Below are 12,284 nucleotides of genomic sequence, written 5' to 3'. Positions count from 1 at the left end.
GGCGTGGTCAGGACTGAATGGCTGTAGACACAGGCCAGACTCAGACAAAAATCGAATTTTCTCATTCCAGGCTTCTATCCGTCTTGACCTCCTCAGCCCTGGGATTACAAGAATACCTGGCTTTTTTAAGGTTAAAAAACAACAACAAAAACATGAAAGATACAGAAGGGGGAGTGTCTTGGAAGAAGATCTGTGGGTGGGCACAAGGCCATAAGAGGATTGCTGGAGGATGTCCAAAGCACATCATATACATGCTGCAGTTTGTAAAAAAGAAAGAGCCAGGATACATTTGGTAGAGGTGCTGTATGGTGAGGTGGAAAGGGGTACCTTTTTGGGGCCCATGCTGAGGCATCCCTTCCTCCTGAGGGTACAGCCACATGTATAGAGTTTATTTAGGGCATGGGGAGGGGAGTTGAGGGGTAGTAGAAAGAGAGAAAGGCAGAGAGAGAGAGGGGAGAGAGAGGAGTCCAGCAGCCAGGAACACATGGAGAGAAAAGGGAGAGGGAAATGTGGAGAGAGGGGGAAGGGATAAGAAGACACAGGGAGAGCAAGAGAGAGAGGAGAGGGCAAGCAGCCCCTTTTATAGTGAGTCAGGCAGACCTGGCTGTTGCCAGGTAACTGTGAGGCTGAGCCTTGAAGGAATGCAATTTGTGTGTGTGTGTGTGTGTGTGTGTGTGTGTGTGTGTGTGTGTGTGTGTGTGTGTAGAAGCCAGAGGACAAGCTTGGTTGTTATTCTTAGGAGCACTGCTTCCTTTGAGCTAGGTCTGTCGTTAGCCTGGGGCTCACCAAGGCTCGGCTTGCTGCCCAGCTAGCTCCAGGCTTCTAGCCATCTTGACCTCCTCAGCCCTGGGATTACAAGAATACCTGGCTTTTTAAAAAATGCAAATTCTAGGGATTGACTTGGGTTTTCATGTATGTAAGACAATCACTTTACCAACTGAGCTATTTCCCCGGCTTCCTGCTGTTTGTTTTGTTTTGTTTTGTTTTTATAACCAATAAACATTAATAAAAGAAATTCAACCTCACACAGTGAGAATGCAGGCCAACTCTTTGCCAGCATGTAGTGCTTCTAATCCAGTTCCCTAGAGCTCTCATTCCCATCGAAATCCTCCGTGGGCACAGTCTTTCCTTCCAGCGTTCCTCTCAGTCTTCTGGTATTGAGCTTCCATCAGCATTGCCCACTTCTGGAGCCTCTTTCAAATTCATATCAGAAACCAGTCTCAAAGGTCTTAGATCCGTGTGGTCCGGTTTAATCACAGGAACAATCCACTTTTCTGGGACCGATTTTCTGTATTCGTTAATTTTCTCATTGCTCGGACCCAGTTTCTGGCAGAAGCAACTCAAGTCTTTATTTTGGCTCACATTTTCAGGGGTCTCAGTCTGTGATACCTCTCCTCTGTGTTTCAAAGCCCACTTTCATCCTACCACACTCCGGGCCAAGTCATCAAGCAGGTATTAGCTTAGGGGGACACCGAAGTGGAACAGCATCTACTCCAGGTTTCTGTAAGACATTGGGACCAGGATGTGGCAGCACATGTTTGTAATCTTAACTCCTGGGAGGTAGAGATGGGAAGATCAGGAATTCAAGGTCAGCATTGGCTATGTTACAAGTTTGAGGCCAGCCTTGGCACATGAGACTGTGTTGAGAGATAGAAATATGAGAGAGAGAGAGAGAGAGAGAGAGAGAGAGAGAGAGACAGACAGAGAGAGAGAGAGACAGAGAGAGAGAGACAGAGAGAGAGAGACAGAGAGAGAGATAGAGAGAGGGAGACAGAGAGAGAGAGGGGGGAGGGAGGAGAAGGAGAAGAAGTAAATTATTGCATGTAAAGAATTTAAAATAATGCTTAGCAGGAGTAAGAATTCATTATTGGTGATGTTGTTCTGATAGTATTTTTATTCTCTTTTTAATAATCATGAGTTAGTCTTATTATTCAAGGACTTTTCTTTCCCTGTCTGCACCTTGAACACTTGAGTTCCCATTCACTTCTTTGTTTATACGACAGGGTTTCACTATGTGAAGCCTGGCTGTCCTAGAACTCACTCTGTAGAGCAGGCTGGCCTCAGACTCACAGAGATCTGCCTGCCTCTGCCTCCTGGGTCACTGGGATTAAAGGTGTGTGTCACCACACAACAGCCCTCTCACTTCTTACACTGTACCGTCTACTAGGGCCATCTTTTATTGTCTATCCAATGGTCACTTTGGCCACTAGTACCTGTATCCAGGCTAGGTCACTGCTTTATGACCTGGACTCATTTTACCTGTTTGTTTGACAGTTACCCTCAGACTCACCCTGTCCCTTGGAGACCCCACACTGCCTGCTAATCCAGCTCAGATCCACTGTCAGTCAGTCCTTCCACTGCCAGGAACTACCCATCCTTCACCTTAGATCAAAGGCCTTGGGCTTAAGCTCTTTCATGACCACATACAGTCAAATATACCGGGTACTCAGAGCCACCTTCCTCCCACCTACATCATAGATGGGACATGTTTTAGGAACAGGCTTCACAAGATCAGGGTAGTGAAGAGCTGGGTTCTTAAATGGAAGGGGTCAGTCAGGAAGGCTAGTTTCTTAGGGTTTTACTGCTGTGAAGAGACACCATGACCAAGGCAATGCTTATAAAGGCAAACATTGTATCGGGGCTGGCTTACAGTTTCAGAGTTTCAGTCCATTATCATCATGGCAGGAAGCATGGCAGGGTGCAGGCAGGCATGGTGCTGGAGAAGGAGCTGAGAGTTCTACACCTTGATTTGAAGGCAGCAGAAGGAAGCACTCATTCTTCACTGGGCAGAGCTTGAGCATAGGAGATCCCAAACCCACCTATTCAGCACTTCCTCCACCAAGGCCACCCCTACCCCAATAAGGCCACACCTCCTAACAGTACCACTCCCTGTGGCCAAGCATTGAAACACATGAATCTATGGGAGCCATACCTATTCAAATCGCCACATCTCATTATAGGGAAATCCTCCCATGAAATGTCTGAATAAGATGGGGGCAAGTTAGGGGTAGGGGACCGTGTCGTCTAACTCTTGTCACCTTGGGTGCTTTCATGAACCCTTCTGTTGGAGCCCTGTTGTTGAAATGAAGGTGATCACGTGTCTCTACTCCCAAGGAGGAAACATGGAAGAGTCAAGACTGTCATGTCAAGTCATGGTCAAAGACTGTAAGTGGGGACTTCCTTGTTTTGCTTGGCTTGAAAACAAAACCTCTTAAGTCACCAGAAACCAAACGAACAAATGACAATGACTGCGGAGCTGCGAGCCTGTGGATTCTCATCCTTTCTGTTGCTTTAGTCACTGTACTACATGAGGAAGATTGCCAAGTCAAACAGTTCTTGGGTGACTCTTTAGCCCTGTCTGGAGCACAGCGGGGCAAATGCTTATTTAATCTCCAAACCGCTCACCTCTGGCAGGAGACTCCATGTGGGTGGATTTTTTTTTTTTTAAATCAGGTGCCAGGTAATTCTGTAGCCTAGCATAGCCAGCCCAATACTGGGAAACACTGGCTCCAGGCTAAGAGCCCAGCTCTCAGGGAAGCATTCAGAGTTCTATGACAGGTACCCTCTGTTGGCTCTTTGGCTTCTCTTCCCACTCTCTGGGTAGAAACCTTAGCCCAGGCAGTATGAAAGCCTGGGGCATTTTCATCATCTCTTGTCAGGTCAACTCACCCCAGTGATTTGCATTCTCTTACCTAGGATTGTATCCATTTCCACTGTGAGTTGGTTTGGTTTCTCTACTCCTCTGGGCCCTCCTGATGCTTTATCCACACCCTGTGGTTACATTTATTACACTGGGCTTCAATGCGCCCTTTAGGCCTGTTTTTTGAATCAGGAGTATTTGCCTGTGTGTATGTGTGTGCACTGTATGTGTGTCTGAAACCCACAAAGGCCAGAGAGAACACCGGATTCTCGGGAGCTGGAGTACAGACAATTGTGAGCCACCATGTGTGTGCTAGGAACCAAACCAGGTCCTATGCAAGAGTGGCAAGAACTCTTAACCACTGAACCATCTCTCTAGGCCCCATATAATACTTCTTTTGGAAAAGAGACAAAGTCTCATGTAGCTTAGGCTGGCCTCCAACTCATTGTATAGTTAAGGATGGCCTAGAAAGTTAGATCCTCCTGCTTTGAGTACTGGGGGATCACAGGTGTGTCACATAATGACCAGAATATGTGGTTCTGGGGATAAAAACAAGGGCCTTGGAGGCTGGAGAGCTGGCTCAGTGGTTAAGACCACTGACTGCTCTTCCTGAGGTCCTGAGTTCAATTCCCAGCAACCACATGGTGGCTCACAACCATCTGCAATGGGGTCTGATGCCCTCTTCTGGTGTGTCTGAAGACAGCAATGATGTACTCACATACATAAAAAAATATAATAAACCATGGGCCTCATGCATGCTAGACAGACATTCTACCAACTGAACTACACCCCCAGCCTAAGACCAGACAGTATTAATCTGTGTACATGCAGTAGGATTGGCACGGAGTCCAGAAAGAAGAAAGGAAGAGAAAGGGAAGAAGCAAGAGAGGGATGCTCTCCTAGTGCTTTCTATTGTGATAAGGCACTATGGCCAAAAGCAACTGGAGGAGGAAAGGGTTTAGGAGGAAAGGGTTACAGCTTACGTCATGAAGGGAAGTCAGGGCAGGAACCTGGAGGCTGGAACTGAAGCAGAGGCCACGAAGGAACGCTGCTTACATGGCTTGCTCATACAGCTTTCTCATACCACACAGGACCACTTGACCACACTCACAGTGAGCTGGGCCCTCCCGTATCAATTACTAATTAAGAAAATGCCCCAGGGACTTGTCTACTGGCATTCTCCCAATTGAGATCCTCTTTTCCCAATGGCTCTCAATGGCTCAGTGGCCTTCAATCTTCCTAAATGCTGCAACTCTTTAATAAAGTTCCTCACGTTGGCCGGGCGGTGGTGGCGCACGCCTTTAATCCCAGCACTTGGGAGGCAGAGGCAGGTGGATTTCTGAGTTCGAGGCCAGCCTGGTCTACAGAGTGAGTTCCAGGACAGCCAAAGCTACACAGAGAAACCCTGTCTCGAAAAACCAAAAAAAAAAAAGTTCCTCACGTTGTGGTGACCCCCTCCCACACACACACACACCATAAATTTATGTTGTTGCTAATTTTGCCACCGCTATGACTCGTAATGTAAGTATCTTATATGCAGGATATCTGACAGGGTGAGAACCGCTGATCTAGCTTGTGTCAAGATGACAAAACCTCTCCAGCACAGATGGTATTAGTTTCTCTTCTGAGACAGCACAAAAAGGAGACAGGATATGCAGGAAATGTATTAAAGAGGAAATGCAGGAGGGAGTTGGAAAAGACTAGGATCCTCTTAGTAGGTCCATCTTAGGAAGGAGAGAGAACAAGAAGGAAGTTTAGTGGAAGCAACAGACTACAGTTCAGTCTAAGGAAGGTTTGGAGAGGCCAGTGTAGAGCCCTAGAGCAAAGGCCTGTTTTCTTGTTCCCTAGGAACGGGCCTGCCTCAGTGTACCCCTGATCTACCCAGCCTCTACCAGGTAGGGAATACGCTGTAAAGGTATTGTCTCACCACCATGGGGTGGTAGATTTTAAAAGCTGCAGGGACCCCAAAGTCCATTTCCTTTTTTTTTTTTTTTTTTCGAGACAAGGTTTCTCTTTATAGCCCAGGCTGTCCTGGAACTCACTCTGTAGACCAGGCTGGCCTCGAACTCAGAAATCCACTTGCCTCTGCCTCCCAAGTGCTGGGATTAAAGGTGTGCGCCACCACTGCCCAGCTCCAAAGTCCATTTCCAATAGCAAGAGATCTCAGAGATGAATTGAGGGAGGGAGAGAGGGAGGGAGGGATGACAGAAAGAAGAAGAAAGGAAGAATGAACTCCAGAAGATTATCTTTATTGTTGGCTTATTTGGTTTGATTTTTCTAGACAATGTCTCACTCTAGAACTTGTATTCTTCCTGCCTCAGCATCCCAAGTGCCTGGATCGCAAGTGTGGGACACCATACCTGACAAGTGTGGCTGTTTGGATATAACATAGAAAGCAGATTTTGGTGACCTGATTTCATTAAGGATTAACTGTGTAACCAGGGGATTCATCACCATGTGTCTTATTCTTCACCTCTAAGTTAGGAATATTAGCATCTAGCCTACCCTTCTTACAGGGTCCATGTTCCAATTTGAGGGTGGGGGTGCTCTTCGCTTAATCTCATTTGCCACCAAGTGAAGAAATACAGCTTTGGGAGCATCCTCAATATCAAACCAAAGATATCCGGGATTGTCTCTTGGCTCACTAGAGTCCTGAGTCCTTGTGGTGAGTAACCTTCACAGTAGTCCTTCTGTGCCCTTCATCAGGGCTTTTCCAAGGGATAGACACCTCCCCTGCCTTCCAAGGCCACCACTCATTTCCCAAAACACAATTAATCAGGAGAGTGGGCATGCTTGCAAACCCACAGTGTACTGGTCCCTTAAGTCTTTCCAGGTTCTTAAGCAAATGCATGTGTGAGGCTCTCCTGTGAAGCTTTTCCAAAATAGGAATTTATATCCTCACCCCTGACCTTCCACATCAGAATCCCCGGAGAAGGAACCTAGGAATTTATTTCACTGTATTTGTTTATTATTATTCTATTGTTACACAAGGACCTGTTACACTGGGACGTTTCCATATAAGTCATTTTTAATCATATTATCCACTTTATAACCTGCTCTTCTCCCATGTCTTTCCTCCTCCCACCATTAATCCCTATGTTCCCCTAAACAGCTCTGCTTTAATGTTCTTGTCACATGTATATATATGATCTTATTTACCTATAGAAAATCTAGAGCCAGGAGTAGTGACAGATACTTTTAATCCCAGCACTCAGGAGGCAGAGGCAGGAGGATCTCTGAACTACACATGAGAAAAGATAAAACGTCATTTGCTTATTTATTTACTTAAAAGTGTGTGTGTGTGTGTGTGTGTGTGTGTGTGTGTGTGTGTGAGCCTACAATGTCCAGAGACATCAGATCCCCTGGAGCTGGAGTTACAGGCAGTTGAACCACCCAGTGTAGGTGCTGGGAACAGATCTGGTTCTCTGGAAGAGCACTATGCGCCCCTAATAGTTCTCTTTAGCCCACAGTATTTGTCCTTCTGAGACTGACTTAATTGCCTAATATGATTGCATCTAGTTGCATCCATTTTCCTGCACAATGTAACTACATGTTTTCCTATCGCTGAAAAATTCCTTTGTGCATATACACCGCCTTTTCCTTATTCACTCCCCCAACACACACACACACACACACACACACACACACACACACACACTAATGGATGCCTGGGCTGGTTCTGTAACTCAGCTACTGTGATTTGCCCTGCAGTGAACACTGATGAACAAATGTCTCTGTCATGATGGCTTGGAGACTTTGGCCTAAATATCCAGGGGTGGAAAAGCTGTGTAATATGGGAGATCTAGTTTTGGTTTTTTGAGGAATCTCTGTGCTCATGTCCAAAGTGGCTGAACTAGTTTACACCATGCCCAGCAGTGTGCCCACATCTTCAACATTTGTTATTTCTTTTCTTAATGACTGAGAGGGTCCTGGCTGGGTGGGGCGAGATGGAATCTCAATGTAGTATTAATTTGCATCTCACTAATGGCTAATAAGGCCGAGCATGTTTACTGACCATCTGTAATCCATCTTTTAAGAATCATTGTTTAGCTAGGCAGTAGTGGCGCACGCCTTTAATCCCAGCACTTGGGAGGCAGAGGCAGGCGGATTTCTGAGTTCGAGGCCAGCCTGGTCTACAGAGTGAGTTCCAGGACAGCCATGGCTACACAGAGAAACCCTGTCTCGAAAAAACAAAAAAAGAATCATTGTTCATTTGTTCATTTATTAATTATTTTTATCATCTTGTTATTTAGTGGTTTTTTTGAGTTCTTTGTATATCTGTGTATCCTAGATGTTCTCAGCCAGTGTATATAACTAGAAATTTTTTCCTCATTCTGGAGGCTGTCTCTTCACTCAATTGGGGATTTTATTTTACTTTATTGAGACATGGTTTCACCATGAAGCTGTGGTTGAACTACAATTTACTATGTACGTAGAGCAGACTGGTCTCAAGATGATAGAGACCTGTGCATCTTTGCCTCCCCAGTGCTGTGGTTAAAGTTCTATGCCACAACATCCAGTGGGGGTTTTATTTTTAAAGATTTGTTATTTTTAATTCTGTGCATGTGTGTATAGGTATGTGCACAGGAATATGGGTGTCAACAGAGGCCAGATGAGGGAGTTGGATCCCCCGAAGCTGGAGCTACAGGTGGTTGTGAGTTGCCCAACCGTCACTCCAGCCCTGCGGACTTCATATTTAAAAGGTTTCTGATAATTCTAAACTATTACCTTTAATCAGAAAATCATCACAGCCTCTTGAGAGCTGAAGTTACTAAACCTAAATCCAAAACATGTGAGCAAACAACCCCTGTCTAGTATCCATAGTGCCGAACTCCACGTTGTGATCAATTGGATGGCTTTGTATCGTTTTCTCCATCTCCCTCTTCCATATCTGCATTATGAAAGGCATTCAAAAGAGATCCTCAATTAGAAAGGCATCCTGACCCCGACCATGGATCTGTCCTTCGGGGTGTTATAAAACTGTTCTTGTTTCACTAGGAGAAGAAACAGAGGACCATCTAGATGACAGTCCCAGAAGCCAGTAAGATTCAGGATTAGGGGAGGCAAGGCTCAGAGAGTGCATGAGGTCCTAAGTTCAAATCCCCCAAACCCATGTAAAGCTTGAGTCTGTGGTCTTTCTCAGTGTTCCTACTGTGAGGGAGATACAGACAGAAGAGTCCTCTGAAGCTCTTAGGGACTAACCCAGTATAAGCAGCAAGGAACAAAGAGTCCCTGTCTAAAACAAGGCCAAAGGCTAGGATTGTTCCTCTGACCACACAGGTGCCATAGTGTGTTTGTGCACATATACAAACACACAAATATGTGCACACACACATACACACACTAAAGGGTGGGAGAAAGATAATAAAGTTTATTGGATACATAGAAAAATAGTCCTTTAGTGCAGACATTTTGATTAGACCAATTCTTGTGAAATCTAAGAATAGAGGTCAATGTTTTGGCATCTCCCCTACCCAAGTGTGTGTGTGTGTATGTGTGTGTGTGTCTCTGTGTGTGTGTCTGTGTGTGTGTGTCTGTGTGTGTGCACTCATGCTTATTTGGAGATCAGAAGAAAACTTATGAGAATGAGTTCTGTCCTTCTACTGCGTGGGTCCCAGGGGACTCCAGTCTTTAGGTTTGGCGGCAAGCACCTTCACCAGATAAATCATATTGCTGGCCCAGAGGTCAGGTTGACCTTTGTGTTTCCTCTATTGTTAGGCCCTGAGTCACAGTGAGTATGTAATAAGCGTCTACTGACAACGAGCATGTAGGGCCTGTATCTCAGTTAACGATACCATTCATGAGAAGGCAACATAGGCCGCCAGCTTGTGAGCTTTACTCTGGGGTTAGCCACTTGGTTCACCTGGAAATGACTCTTTTCCACTGACCTGCCACATTTGTCTGTTCTTTCCTCTCTCCCCCAGGCTCACTGTGGCTTTGTTTTGATGTAAGTCTCCCTGACCCCTTAAATTATTTGCCTTTTTCTCATCAGAGTCGGAGTAAAATAACAAATCTGCCATTTCCTTAATAAAAGATATTTGATTTTCAGCACCTTAATATATATATTGATATTAATTCTAATATTATGGACATTCACCCTCCATCAGCCATTATAACTATAGTAGTAGCTATTTCTCACTGCTTATTAACTGTCTTTTGACTTACATTTTAAAAATTTTTTAAAAACAGTCTTAGTCATATTTAGTGTGTATGAGAGTTTTGCCACCGTGAACGTCTGTGTACCATGTACGCCCACTGCTCATGGAGGACCGAAGAGGGGCTCAGATCCCTGGAACTGGATGTCTGTTAGCTGCCATGTGGGTGCTGGGAACTGAACCTTGATCTTCTGCAGGAAGAATAAACGGCAAGTGTTCTTAACTACTGAGCCATTTCTCTAGCCCCCACCACCACGCACACACATTTTGTTTAAGTTTATTTTGTGTGTGTTTGTATATGGGCACCCATGTGCCATGGCAGTTGTGTGAAGGTCAGAGGACAACTTTCAGAAGTCAGTTCTCTCCTTTCATCTGGTGGGCCCTGGGGACACAACTCGGGTCATCCAGCTTGGCAGCAAACCCCTTTATCTGCTGAGTCACCTCGCTGGCCCATACTTTGACATTTTATAGTGTTTTCTAACCCCTGGAAATGTTAATTATCCACATTAACAAATCTGGTTTCTTCCTCTTGTGACTTTTAGTTTCTTGTGCTATTTAGAGGGCCACAGTCCCTGATCAACACACGAATTATTTTCCCCAAATTTCCTTCTAGAAGTTTGCTTTGCTTTACTGCTGCATCCTTATCTGTCAGTAACTAAGTCAGTGGCAAGTCTTTGTTTTCCACACGAAGGCCATTGTTCTACCAGCATTTATGAAACAAGCCCTTAGGGAATTGAAATACACCTTTAGTATACACTGTACCCAGTTCCCACGAAGTCAATTTCTTTCCACTGTGTCCCACTGTCTGTTTCTGTGCCAAGACTCTATCTTTCTGATGAGATTACCTTTATCATGACTTTCAATGTCCATCAAAGTAAGACACTAGTTCAACGTTACTGGCCTTGTTTTCCAGAGCCTTGCTGGCAACAATCAGAGCTGTTGGACTATTGCTCTTTAAACAAATCTACAGAGAATCGAAACCTTCAGTTCCCCACACAGTCTACTATCTAACATCTCTCTCAGTTCAGGAAGACAGTTCTGGTTCCACCTAAATATCCCTGGAAACCTCTTATCAAAGCTCACCTTGGGAAGCAGGTAGCACGGTGTTTCAGCAGTTGGCAGGAGGGATAGAGAAGAGGGCTTGAGGAAGAAGAGGGAGAGACAGAAGGTCGAAGGGCCTTTCTCTGGAAGGCCCTGGCAGAGGACTGTGCAGGCTCCTCACTCTGCTGCCCATGACCACTGTATCCCTCAGGTAGGTGAGGCTGGAAAAGACGCTAGAAGAGAGAAGAAGAAAACTTTGGCTTGCTTGCTTGCTCTGAGTTAAGAATGGCCTCATTCTTAGCAAGGTTTTAAGTAACCCAGAAGGATAATTAAGACTGCTTGTCAGTCTGTCATGGTGATATGTCCCACATAGGTCTGTGTGGTGGGGGCTTGACCCCCCACTGATGCTATATTAGGAGGTTCTTGAAACTTTAGGTGTGTTCCAGCTGGAAAAAGTATGTCACAAGGATGGCCGTTTAGTAGTATTTTGTCCCTGGTCCCTACCTGTCACCTTTTCTGCTTCTTGTCTGCCACAAGATGCAGAAGCTCCACTGCTACCTCCCCCCTCCCTGCTCCATGCTGTGTTTGCCCAAGCATGGCCCGAGCAACCACGAATTGAACCCTCTAAAACCCTGAGCCAAAATCAACCCTACTGCCCTTGAATTGTTCTGTCAGACATCTTTGGCCACAGTGATGAAAACTATTAAATAAAGGATACAGAACTGCAGTAACAAGATCCCCTGGCAAGTATGAGGATTCGTGGGGAGCCAGAAAAGGGCAAGCCAACCAGACAGCATCCTAGGGCACCTTCCTGGGCAGGATGCCAGGTTGTCAGGGAGTAACTGAACACCTCAGTTTCCTATGTGGACTCCTAACAGAATTAGAGAAACGTACTTAGTCCCAGTGTCACTGAAGGCCGGCCTACCTCGTGTACAAGGCCAGGATCCACCTTCGGTGGCTTGAAGCTCATTCCAATTGTAGTTTTTTGTTTTGTATCTGCAGTTTTCATGGTGCTTCTACTGTCTCTACCCCTCAATGTCGCTGGTTCTGATTAACTCCGGTCTGAAAGTGAGAATTTTTTCAAAAGCAAAAGGTGAAATTTGTTAACAGACAAACCATCCCAGGAAAAATAGATACACAATAAAAAGAGTGTCATCCACCTCAGCTGAACCACCCCTTGTAACTAACTAGTGTCTTGCACACAGAAAATCTGGTAAAGCAAGTACAAGAAGATAGTATTTCAGTGCTGGAAAGGTTAAGAGCACTTGATATTCTTGCAGAGGACCCAGGTTCAGCTCCCCAACACCCGCATTTATTTATTTACTTATTTGTTTATTTGCTATGCACGGAATCAGCTGTCACAGCTTGAGCATAGAGATCAGAAGACAAGCCATGGACTTGCTTCTCTCGCTCTTTTGTGTGGGTTTCGGGGATTGAATTGAGGTCAT

Source organism: Grammomys surdaster, unplaced genomic scaffold (genome assembly GCF_004785775.1).
Source record: "Grammomys surdaster isolate TR1022 unplaced genomic scaffold, NIH_TR_1.0 263, whole genome shotgun sequence".
Taxonomy (NCBI): Eukaryota; Metazoa; Chordata; class Mammalia; order Rodentia; family Muridae; genus Grammomys; species Grammomys surdaster.
Note: the sequence above shows the minus strand (reverse complement) of the source record.